This window comes from Schistocerca serialis, chromosome 3 (genome assembly GCF_023864345.2).
Source record: "Schistocerca serialis cubense isolate TAMUIC-IGC-003099 chromosome 3, iqSchSeri2.2, whole genome shotgun sequence".
Taxonomy (NCBI): Eukaryota; Metazoa; Arthropoda; class Insecta; order Orthoptera; family Acrididae; genus Schistocerca; species Schistocerca serialis.
In genome coordinates, this window is record NC_064640.1 from 672,141,498 (window position 1) to 672,154,718 (window position 13,221).

A 13,221-nucleotide genomic window follows, 5' to 3' on the forward strand; every position below is an offset into this window, starting at 1 on the left:
ACGGCGGTTGCGTCGCCAGCTCACGTAACGCTGTATAGTAAATTCCGATGTTGCCCTTTGCCAGTTCGATCTGTCACGCTCGTAGGCTATCAAGGTCTTTCGGAGTGCAGGTTTGACACATCCCAGCCACCACAGCAACGTGGAAGCATACATGGGCAGGCGCCTGATACATCGACGCCACGTGTCAGTGACTGCTCGCCGACACGCTTCCTCGCAAAGGAGGGAGACGTTCAGCGTCCACGGACCCCTGCTGCGTCTTGTGAGTTGTCGGGGTAAGGTGACAGTGCAGATGTACGCGAGATGGTCCGTGAAGGCCGTCGGCCAGAGTTCTGCATCACGGGTTGCTGTACGGAGGGCACGCGAGACGTATATCCGGTCCAGACGACTGCAGAATGGCCGGTAAAGTGCGTATATCCACTCTGGGTCCCATGATGTAAGAGCCATGTGTCGTGGAGCGCGAGGTCACGTATCAGTGCTTGTAGAGCCGGGCATGGGACGTAATGCGGTATCTGGTCCTCGGGCCACAGAACACTGTTAAAATCGCCACCCACTATGTAATGGTCCATATTTCCTTGCAAAAGTGGAGCTACCTCCTCTGAACAGAAGACATGTCTGTCACCACGGTGCGAATTACCGGAGGGAGCGTAGACGTTAATGAGGCGGACTGCGTCAAGTGTGAGTGCGATGCCTCGCCCGTTCCCAAGTACGTCTCGGAGAAGGATGGCCGTTCCTCCTGCGCCATCACCTAAGGGTACGCTGTAGGTGGTGTAGCCATATAGGTCTAAACGCAGCTCGGGACGGACCTCCTGGATAAGGGCAATGTCCAAGTCTGCCGCTCTGATCATGTCGTGTAACATGTGGGTCTTGACAATGAAGTGGACACCATTTACATTGACTGTTCCCACACGGTATGACCGAGACATATCAAGTGGCGGAGGCAGTGTGCCGCTGCAAGCCCACAGTGATCTCACACACCACACAGCCATCCATCTGCATGCTGTGCATTACTGTGCCGTATGAGTCCCTGACTGGCAGAGCCCTCCGGGCTCAATTTCGGCCATGGGCGCTGGTGGAGATATTTATGTTTGCTGTGCATCATCTGCCTCCATATCGTCTGCCCAATCACCAAGAGACGATTGTGATATCATTGGTGGCTAGTCGCTTTCACAGGAGCCCACATTTTGGGAGTCGGCGCAATGCGCCTCGTTTTCTGGGCCACCAAATTTAGGAGAGTGTTCCTTGTCTTCAGGCACCTTCTGGTGAATGATGCCACTGGAGTCCGTTGCTATTGTGGACGAGTCAACGAAGTCGGTGTCACCCGCCGGCTTAACATCCCTGTCCTGTTCTTCAACTGACAATCGCCTCTTCTTGTGTCGCTTGGGTGATTTTTGCTTTCGGGTCCGAGATTCGACATCCACTGGAGGGCGGGGCTCGACACAGTCTCGGTCGCTCTGAATCCCTGTGTCCGATCCCGATAGTGACGGTGGCTGGGTGCCCACGGCGCTGCGGTGGGCAGAGGCTGTAGGAACCTCTGCACCGTTGGTCTGCGGCGTCGTCGACGGCGCTGACTCTCCAACGGAGCTGGCAGCGGCTTGAGGAGGTAGCAGGTCTTGATCATCCATCACATCATGTCGTGCCGCCTCCACATATGTTAGCGGGAGAGAGGTCATGGTGGATCGTTGGGGAAGTTCATTGCGGGGCACCTGAACGAGGCGGCGCTGCAGACACTCAGTTCTAACATGGCCCTCCTGGCCGCAGCCCGAGCAGGTCCTCGGTTGTCCATCATGTATAACAATTGCGCGGCAACCACCAACGAAAATATATGATGGAACGTTTTTCTTAAATTCTATGCGCACTTGTCGTACCCCGTTAAGGACAGGGTACGTTTCGAATGTGTTCCATTTCTCCTCTGTGTGGCTCAGAACTGTGGCGTATGGCCGCAGCGCATCAACGACTAGGTTGGTAGGAACTTCGAACGGTAGTTCAAAGATGCGCACGGTACGCACCCCCAGGCCAGCATGGTCAACTCCTACCACGCTCACATTACCGTCTGCGTGACAGAAGCGAAAGCTGTTAGCAGATCGCTGGAGTAATCTGTCGCAGGCTGCTTCGTCGATCAGTTTGAGGTACACTGTGCTGGTTACAACAGACAGATGAATGCCTATCAGTTCTTGTGGTTCTATGTGCATGATGTCTCGTAGAAACCGTTCAATTTCATGGGCCTTCGGTCCCGTGTACGATGCGTTGAACGTTAGTTTGATTGTAGGTTTTCGATATGAAAACGCCATGGCGGGTCGGTACAGGTACTATAAGGCAATACAACGACGCGACCGCGCGCTAGCGGGTAAACAACAACACCTGCGGAGCACTGCCCGGCGCGCAGAGCCCGTCCGCACGGTATCACGGCTGAGAGCCGACTGCACAGAAATAGTGGGAGTAATTTAAAACAGAAAAACAAGTAAATTAATAATAATTAATATCCGTATTCCCAGTCCGTTACAAGGCCTGTTTGTCACAGCGAATGATTACCGTTACCAGTGGCCCCTGAGAATTTTTCAGTGAGTAAATATGAATTAAGGGGAGATTTACTATCTTTTGCTTCAAAAAATCGATATTTTTGTAAAACTGCATTTTTGGGTCCATAAAAACGTTTAGAATCCACCCCTGAAACGGTTTTTCCGAATACGGAACGCAAATGTTTGTTATTCACGGTTGAACAAAAAAATGCACCTGCCTGAAATCGGCCTTTTTCACGCACTAGTGTTTTCCTTTCGGAGGACGAGCTATTCTACCGGTGCTTGGGAGGATACACACAAAATTCAAATGAAACTGTGAACGCGTGTGTTTGGAAGTTAGCCCCCAAGCATTTGCATTCTGGTGCGAAGACTGTGGAGGTTGCGACTTTCCTGGCAGTGAACAGCTTCAACGAAAGGTATTCAGCAATTCTGAAGACCATGGCAACGATGAACGTCACCCTGGGACTCTGTTCGACGCAGTTCGCCAAGCATTCGGACGACCACCGGATTCAAGCGGCCGAAAACCGCTTGTCACCGACCGTACGAGCGGCTCTGGAGGAGCGCAGGATGGCTCAGATCGAGCAGAACGCCCTCCATGAGGAAGAGGAATGAGTAGTTTATGGACCCGTAATAGCAGATTGGATATAAGTTGCATAATATGGCTTATATGTAGTCAAAACTTCAAACTCGTTTTTCTCGAAATGACATTTTTTATCGCGTGGTATGGTAACTTCAAATATGCTGAACCGATTGGCATGTTTTTTTGTTTCCGACGAAGGTAACTAAATTGTCTAGGAGTTGTACCACTTTTACTCCGATCCATCAATTACAAATATTTTTACTTGACCGACGAAGTCGAAAAATTGACGAAAAAACCCAATTTTTTTCAAATGGCCGCCATTTTGTTTCCTATGGTCCAAATAACTTAAGCGAGGTACAACTCCTATGGAATCTTATATACCTCGCTAACGTCAACTCAGTTTTGATTTCAGACGAGCCGGCTGATCTGTGACATACCGCGAATGGAGGTCTATATTGAAATTTCTTTTCGTTCCGACGGCACTTTCGCCATAGGTCTTCGACATTTCCGATCGAAAAATTCCAGTTTGTAGAGGAAATATCAATAAACATTCTGAACAATTTTGACATTGATATCTATTACATATCCAGAGAAAAAAAAGTCTCAAAGAACGTGCTTTTTACGGCCCAAGATAGTAAACCTCACCTTAAATGACTCACATGCTGGAGACAAACAAGGACATGTGAGGGTCGCTCAACAATTAATGAACACTTTTTCTGTGAAGCAAGTTTTGTTTCAATTAGGATTCCAATACAGCATATTATTCCCCACTCGTTTGGCTACAAAACCCTATTGTTCACCACAGTCAGTGCTGCTGCCGTACGCCATCTTATCGCGCGGTCCTCTTTGCCTGTATGGTGCGACACTACTGGTCGACGTCGGAACCAACGTCCTGCTGCATCAATAACCTCCCGGCCATTCACTTACTGCTTCCCGCGCAGTGCATCCTTCATTCTGCCAAACAGATGGAAGTTGGAACGTGCGATATCAGGGCTGTAGGATGGATGAGGAAGAACAGTTCAACGAAGTTTTATGAGCTCCTCTCGTGTGCGCAAACTTGCGTGAGGCCTTGGATTGTAGTGGAGAAGCAGAAGTTCGTTTGCATTTTTGTGGCGACATACAAGCTGAATTCATTTCTTCAGTTTCCTGAGAGTAGCACAACACTTTACAGAGTTGATCGTTGCACCATGAGGGAGGACGTCAAACACAATAACCCCTGCAGAGTCCCAGATGACCGCGCTATAACTTTACCGGCTGTGGGCGAGGCTTTAAACTTTTCCTTCGGAGCAGAGGTGGTGTGGCCCCCAATATATGGATTACCGTTTTGTTTCGGATACGAAGTGTTGAACCTATGATACATCGCCTTTGACGATGTTTGACAAGAAATTGTCACGATGAGCCTCGTAACGCGCAAGCAATTCCGCACAGATAGTCCTTCGTTGCTCTTTATGGTCTCTGCTAGGAACAGAGGAACCCAGCGGGTACACGCCCTCGAGTACTGGTGGGCAAGTGTGTCAGCAGTATCAACGGACACCTCCAGTTGTACAGTGACGTATTGATTGTGATCTGGCGATCACCTCAAATGTGAGTGTACGAACGTTCCAATAACCCAAGAGTGTCTGCGGCCGGGATATCGAACAGGTTTCCGCGAGAATGTCGCAATGATGACACAAATCTCGCCCAACGACTCACCGTGCTTTTGTTCACTGTCAGTGCTACGTAGACATTCTGAAAGCGCCTATGAATATATCTGGTGCTCTAATTTTCTGCAAAAACCAACTCAATGACAGTTTTCTGCTTGGAACGCACCTCCGTTACAGATGCATGTTAAAAGTAAAGTATAGCGGCGCTACCCATCGTAGCTTCGCGAAACTACAGGTGCTGAAGTGGAAATATTGTACGAAGTCCCACAACGAATTCCACGTTTTTCCAACAGAAATTATCCGAGAAAAAATGTGTTGCACTACTTATTGAACGCCAATCGTATGCATGATGACCTAACATTGCGGAACCTCCTGCTGTCCAAATAGACGATAAGGACCACGCTGTGTGGAAAAATGGCCTACTATGAATGAACTACTGCCTGGAGAAAAGAGTTAATTTCATAACTGTAACTGAAGACGAAGAAAAGACGATGGACGATGTCAATTAAACAGGGGATATTTCGGTCTCAGATGAGACACAACAGTGGCAAACTCAAAGAATACCAGTTAACGTTGAAGCCTTTTTTCAGAGCACGCTGGTAGGTGCATGGCATTCATTTAGAAAGGAAAGGGTGATAAAGATATGTACTTACGACGTAGGTTTATCTAGACGAGAAGTGCCCACCATTCATCTCTTGGCACTTTTGGGCCCTGGTCAGGAAATTGATGAAGGCGGATTGGAGCTGGACTGCTGGAATTGCTGCAGTCTCGTCCGAAATGTTCTGCTGCATTTCTTGAAGACTATGAGGGTCGTTGTGGAACACATTAGACTTGAGGGCTACCCACAAAAAGAGCTCGCACACTGGCAGATCAGGACACCTGGGTGGCCACCTAATGCCGCGATCAGACTGCAGGTCGAGGTGGAGCATTCGTCCGCATGATGTCTCTTGCGAAAGGCGCTGGGTTGATTTAGCAGCGCTCTGAAGCATTTTCTGGTGAACTGCAGCAACATTTTCTTGTGTGTCGCATGTTTCGGAATGTTTTACGACTTGTTCAAAACAAATCCTTTGTGATGCCATTTTCGGACTTAGCGTGTCATGGCACTCTTTGCTGGAAGTTTGACACCATTAAAATTTCCAAGAAACAACTGACCACGCCCTTCTACGACCTTGTTGTCACAAAGCTTTCCACAACGAACACCCTCCGCTCAACTGTGGAGACGATTGACCATCCCCTTTTCACTGCTCCACTCACAATGGCACAGCCCGCACTACGCTCTGAACCGGTGTGGATCACGTAGCCGGCGACACTTGCTCTGCGCTTCACGACGTGTAGCTATATGCATACATTTACGTCAAATCGTATCCACTCTTCCGGCCACTTTTATTTGCCCCACCCTGTATTTCGCAAAAAATAATACATACCGAATTTAGAGTGCAAGAAAAATTTAATAGTCATTAAATAACCAAGAGCCACATATAAATTAGATTTAACTATAATATCAGCAAAGGATTTTCGGCCAGGTTAGATAAGACATTCATGTGTTCTAGCGTCATTCGTAACTGAAATTTCTAATGACAGCTAGATAGGAGTACTGGAAACTACAACCGGTAAATATTGGGCTTCAGTAAAAAAGTTCATAAAGCGTGACTGGACTGATTACCAAAGTATTCGCAGTGAGATACAGAATGCTAATGAGTTGGAATCCATAGGTAACTGAAGAGTTGTTAATACGATAGTTTCCAAACTGTTAAATGTTACATCAGTCCTTTTGACAAAATTTATCAAATGGTTCAAATGGCTCTAAGCACTATGGGACTTAACATCTGAGGTCATCAGTCCCCTAGACTTAGAACTATTTAAACCTAACTAACCTAAGGACATCACACACATCCATGCCCGAGGCAGGATTCGAACCTGCGACCGTAGCAGGAGCGCGGTTTCTGGACTGAAGGGCCTATAACCGCTCGGTCACAGCGGCCGGCCACAATTTATTATTGTCTGTTGTGTTTCAAGTTATATCTAAGAATAAAAACTTTTTTTGTTTTCTGAATTCTGTAATGAACTAACATCAGAACTTTCTCCATCAGCTGATAGTTGTGTAGCCCTACAGGTAAATTTTTTACCTCATTACAGAAGCAAGTCAGTACAGACAAATTCTGTGGTGCTGAAAAAGGATGTTCCTTTATCTCCGTGTAAGGTTCAAACTACATATACATGCACGTTACCAATTAAGAACACTCAAAGTAATTGAAATTTTCCTAGGAGTAAGGAAGGAGTCCCCTCATACCTAGGAGTGGCTTTAGTGCTATAGTGAGTAAAGCAGGTTCAACTGAAGAAGAAAGTTACAGAAGAGACGAGTCTTCTTTTGGTACTCGGTCATCTCATTTGATTACCCTCATGTCAATGCCTCTGAGACACACATAGGCATTGGAAAAATTCTCAGTCTACAATCTTCTATGTGCCTGATTCTTCAGAAACCCTTCATGTATGTTGAAATTTCAGAAGAGTGCTATTTCATAGTACAAATAGTTCAGTAACATTGTAACACAGCAGAAAAACATTTCTTGTTATATTTAAAAAATAAGACTAAATACCACATTTTATGAACTTGGCGATGACTTTGATATCACTAATTATGGGGCAGTAAATTAGTTGTGAAATGTGTAACTTTAATTGCTAGTGTGTTACATCCCTTCATTGTAAAATTAGATAAAAATTGAATTTGAAGAAATTTTCGTCTTGCCTTTAGGCATATATGTTACAATGTAAGCTGCTTAATAGACTTCAAAAGATATTCAAAAGCCATCCAATGTCCTTTACCTAAGTTTAACTTAGACTATAAGAAAACTAATATTGTAAAATATTTTACAGCCTGAACACCACATGGTTTAACTCGCTACATTTCACCCGGATTTGGAGGCTGAAGCGCAGATGTTACTGCTGTATTGGATATCTACGGAAAAGGGAGTGGCAATCTCGCGGCACCTCACGCAAGCGTGCCATCTATATGACCACTAAAGGCCTCAGCCTCGCGAGCTCTCCGTCTCGCAGTCACGATCGGACAACAGGCGGAGGTAACAGAGCTCACAGAGGCCGCCGCTTCCGAGGAACCTATACGCGTCCGCACAACACGCGTTAAGAAAATAGTATCACGAGTATTCCGCCGCCGGCAGCTATAAAGGCCTGCGCATGGACTCCACCAGCCAGTCCTTCCAGCTTCGAGAGCCTCTCCTGGTCTCCTTGCGAGTACTACTCATCTCATTGTGGATGCTCTCGAAATCCACCATATGGACCAACGTCGCTGTTCTCTGCTTTCATAGTTGTTTCTTCTGTAGACTTAGAGTGCATTAAGAATAGACTTTTCTATGCCTGTGCTAGACCTAATCAGGACGACATTCTCATGGATTATATCCCCGCAAGTATATTTTCGTGCCGGCCGGAGTGGCCGTGCCGTTCTAGGCGCTGCAGTCTGGAACCGCGTGGCCGCTACGGTCGCAGGTTCGAATCCTGCCTCGGGCATGGATGTGTGTGATGTCTTTAGGTTAGTTAGGTTTAATTAGTTCTAAGTTCTAGGTGACTGATGACCTCAGAAGTTAAGTCGCATAGTGCTCAGAGCCATATTTTCGTACCAACCTGTTTGCAGTATTACTTCATACTAGAACCAATCAGGCGATTTTTAGGTAGCAGCTATGTCAAGCCTTTATACCAGTAGCTAGTGAGATTCTGTATTTTGTGCTTTTTGTGCTAACCGATGAAACGGACAAATTTTTGATGTTAGTGAACTTGTTGAAACTTGATTACTGTTTCCCCTGTGTCTCCGTGAGGGACACTTCCGTTACCCTTGTAGAAAACTGCAACATTTTGAATAATTTAGATCCTGGTACGTTCGTTCTAGCTGACAACATGTTGAGAAAATGGAAACTCTGAGTGAGAATGGAATAAAATTACTAATATCACCCAGCGTAGCAGCTGCATGCAATTAAAGTAAGACAGAAGGTGGACAGGCAAATTGCATTGCAAGTTCACGAATAAAAGTAAGCTGGAGTAGCTGCAGTCATGAGATAGTCCTTTGAAAGGAAACGTCACAGAGTGTAAAATGTTTTTCCAATTTACTAGTTGCAGCCCTACGCACAGCGGTTTTTAAAATCCTGCTCCTCATAACAGAGGTGTCTGGTGTTTCGGCCACCATGATTGCAGCTACTAATGACCCATCAACAGTTTGACAGTGACTTACTTTAAAAGCCTTGTGTGCTGTTACACGCTCATATCGAAGCTCGTACACCATGATGGTTTTATTTTACTCCCTTGTACATTTTCTATTAATCCTATGGTTTCATTATCTATCATGTCCCTCATATACCGCATAAATACACATAAATCGTTTTTAAATACCTCTCCCTCTTCCGCAAAGAAATGATGCAGGGAAAGTTACTTTGCGTCGTTGTACCTGTAGTCACTCCTATGTTCTAAAAGTTCACTATTTTTAATTTTCTTCAATTTGCTTCCTGAAAAAACTCTGAAAGAACATTTTATTTCTATTACAATGTGGAGTTTCTTTTTCTCCATAGTTGCATTACTGCATTGTACTTTAGTGAAGTCCCCACTCTGGAGAGTTTTGAATTTTGCCGTAGCATTCCACTGAACGAAGTACACAAAGGTTCTTCACTTGTGCCCACGTCAGAAAGATCACTGCGTCTTACTACCACCAGCTGACGCTGTACGATTTTGGCACTAACAACTTACCATTTTACCTTCAATTTCATCTAGAACGAAAGTATCAGAATACGAACTCCTCCTCACTTTGTGTTCAGGGCGTATCTTGAATTTGACAATGCAAAGACCAGTGTTATGATGCAGTTTTACAAAGCTCAAAGAATCGTTTCATGTGATTCTCTTGAGGATCTTTAAAAACAAAAATTAAACATATCTTTTGCAGAGCACATGTACTGTAAATATAGCCCCAGGGTAATTCGCCTTATTTCACTGGCTTCGGTTTGTTATAATTTGCTGCTAATTTCCGAGTAGGTTAAAAGAAATTATTTTCTTAACTGTGGGGTTTAATCCATAATTTGCGGGCGATATTTGCCACAGAACGAATGAGCAACGGACGGAACGAAAATCGAACAGTCTAATGTCAAATACCTCAGTACATACAATAGGATGAAAAATAAAGTGTGCCACCAACACGACTTAGTCTGGGAGGTTGCTTTGTAACCAATGTCGTGCATAATGATTTGTGAACAGCGACAAGTGTGCAAGATGAATTTTCGTATATACACTGATCAATCTGAATGAGAACTGTAACTGCATAGGTGTGTATATATACAGAGCGTTTCACGTGTGACGCAAGAGCTGTGTCCCGCGTTGGACGGAAAGCCAATACCGCGCAGGCAGACTCCGATCTGCAGTGAAGCATTCGAGCGTTTCTCAGACACTGCCAGCTGGCGCATCGGTTTTTGCTGAACACGCAGTTAAATTAATAACACTCGCTCACAGAGATGTACTCAAATTCCAACTGAGACCTTACAAAGTACCGGCAGAGCTTAGAACTAACAACGGTTACATCATGGAAGTTAATACAAGAGGAGCACACGACGAATGCACGTATGATACCATTTCGCAGATATTTTATCAGAAATATCAATCAATTGTGTGTTGCTAGAGTAGTTCTTACCATCGAAAACACCTCGTAATACTGCCATAGACGCGTTGGTAGTGAGTGCTCGTACGCCGTAACGCATGCAACAACCATATGTCATTTTCTTAATTACTCGTCCTCTGAAAAAATAGTTGAAGTATATAGTTGACAAATTTATCGGAAGTTAATGTTAGTTCTGTAAAGATTGGTCCAGAAACAGGTATTACACTAATGGCACGACTCACGTCGCTATCAGACAATCCGTTTCACGCTCTTGATGTAACTAAAGGGGATTTTCGGAATACCAGCGTCCATCGTCCTGCAATACCACGTGGTCATACTTCATCTGAGAAAAAGACATTTCAGTATCAAAATCTCCATCTTGGACTGTCAGCTATTGTCACTTATAGTACCGACTTCGAGCTGCAGTATATGAATTATTCAGTCCATGCATTACACGTAATTTATACGGTTTCAGGTGGAATTTGTGAACATCTCTATTAGCGGGTGCTTGTCGGAGCCTGCCTCCCCGGTATTGGTTCTCGCACGGCGTCGAACACAACTCTTGCGCTGTACATGAAATGCTCTCTACTATCGTAATTTTTACTGTAGCCACTGACGATAATGTCCACTTAAAGGCGAAATGCATTTGATAGAAAAACGATGGCTAAATCCAGGTAGCAATCATTTACGCACACGTGTATGGTGTGTAATAGTTTGTAGTGACTTCGGAGTCAGTCTGTTGACACAGCCAAGTACATTTTCTTTTTTTCAAATAGTATTAAACTATCTCTAGCAATAATTAACTTTAAACTGCTGGTATATTTTACGTACAATGTAGCTTTCATGTTTCTTATTACCGGAACATAAAAATCAGGGATATTCATTAAGAACAAAGAGACGAAAAACACGTCAACTTTTGACAAGTTTCCGTTATTAGCCTTCTCAAAATTGCTTTCTTGAGTCAGTTAAATGCATTGTCCGTCACTAAATAAGAAAAGTGCAGAAAAATTACGGATAAACACTAATAACTTCGGCTAAAATTTCTATAACAGAATAATCGCTGCGTCCTACTCCTAGCGTGTGACGTCACCAGAGCTTTAGCCAATAACAGAGCGTTCTCTATCACATGATCGTATTTTGATATGTAGCGATTTCAAAGCTTTAATTGCACAGAAATAGCAGATTTTTGTGAGAGTATTGATCGAAAGTGCTATTTCAATGTTATAATCAGTCAGAATAATAACAATCCTAACCACATTTTTAACATAGGAAAATAGCCTCTGCAAACTTTTCTATTGGACAAAATTTGATAAAACACATAGTTGCAGACCGTTTCTGTCTATTACCCCAATCTCGGAGAGATCTGAGCAGTATTGGTAATCACGGTAGTTTTTTTTATGAGAAGGGATATTCTTGTAATTGTTGCAAACTTTTCGTTGGTCGGATGTCGGAATGTATACTGCGACTGGCTGCCGAGATTCTGGCGTAAGCAGAACCAACTAGATGATGTCTTTGCTTTGGAGCTTTCCCCCGATAACAGGGCTGAACTTAGAATTCTCAGCCACCAATGCAGCCATCCTCTGCGCCTGAACATCAGCAGAATGTTAAACATGGGCCGCATTTGCTCACGGCGAGATGGAGAGACCATTGAGAAATTTGTTTCAAGTCAAATTTTCGTTCTTCTGCATTAATTCTTACAGCCAGCTAGCTGCACTCAATATGCGCTTAGGCGAGAGAACAAGTGCTTTTTTATACTATTCAGGGTTTTTCCTTAGAGTATCAACTTATTCAATAATCGGTGAGGATTTCGTGGTCAAAATTTTCGTATCTCGAATCCACCCGCCTATGGCAAGGCTTTTGCTACATTTTTCGCATTCTTGTGCTCTTTTGTAACTATTTGTATTGTTTATTCAGTGAATAGAATCACATCAACACATCTAGCAATAAATCGGATTGTTATAGCGTCCAATAGTTCAATTTAGTGGCTTGATGTGAATCCTAATCATTATATTTATGTGAACTGAAGTACCCAAATTTCACGTTCACTTGGGCCACCCCTGTTTAAGTCACATACACAGTTGACTGCCCTTTGAGCAATTTTGCTTTTCCATTTCGCATGATCTCATGGGGAGCGCTCAGTTCGCTCTAGAAGTCACCGATTCCCGATCTCGTAGCATCTCAGGTGCATTCTAATTGCTCAACTGACACCACCCATATGAATTTGGCGACTTCTGGCCACAATTCATTTTGGAATGGCCACCATATTCTGATATACGCAGTTTATGTGTAGGTCAACAAATCAATAATTTGTCCAGTGTTTATCCGAACCATGGCAATTTACCGATGTGCAGATATCCATAGTTTGAATAATTTAACCATTTATTACGTTAGAAGATCAGAAAAGTACTTCCGAATACCATAATAACAACGAACTTAAAATAATTAAAGTAGTATTAAGTTACAGGCCCTGCGCTAATTCGTACTTTTTTTACAGCAAGAAGAGGGAAGGTGAGTGTAGTCAGTCGTTGTCCTGAGTTTCAATGTTCAACTTTTGGGAGACTGATTTAATTGTGTTTGTGCTTTTGATTATGTTTTTATTGTGTTTTCTTGTGTCAGCATCCGGGTATGTCGATATTAACTTCAGCTCACTCACACGATTTGGCGAGGGTGAGCGAAGTTCACAGAGAAGTAGCTGGCCAACCAGTAAGTTACGCTTCATGGATATTATTTTAAAGCTGATCTGTTGTATTTCTGATATGCAACTGTGTGACACTGTTTGACGACAGACACGACATGGGTGACGGACCGCTAACGACATATCGGCACTGCTGAGCGCTT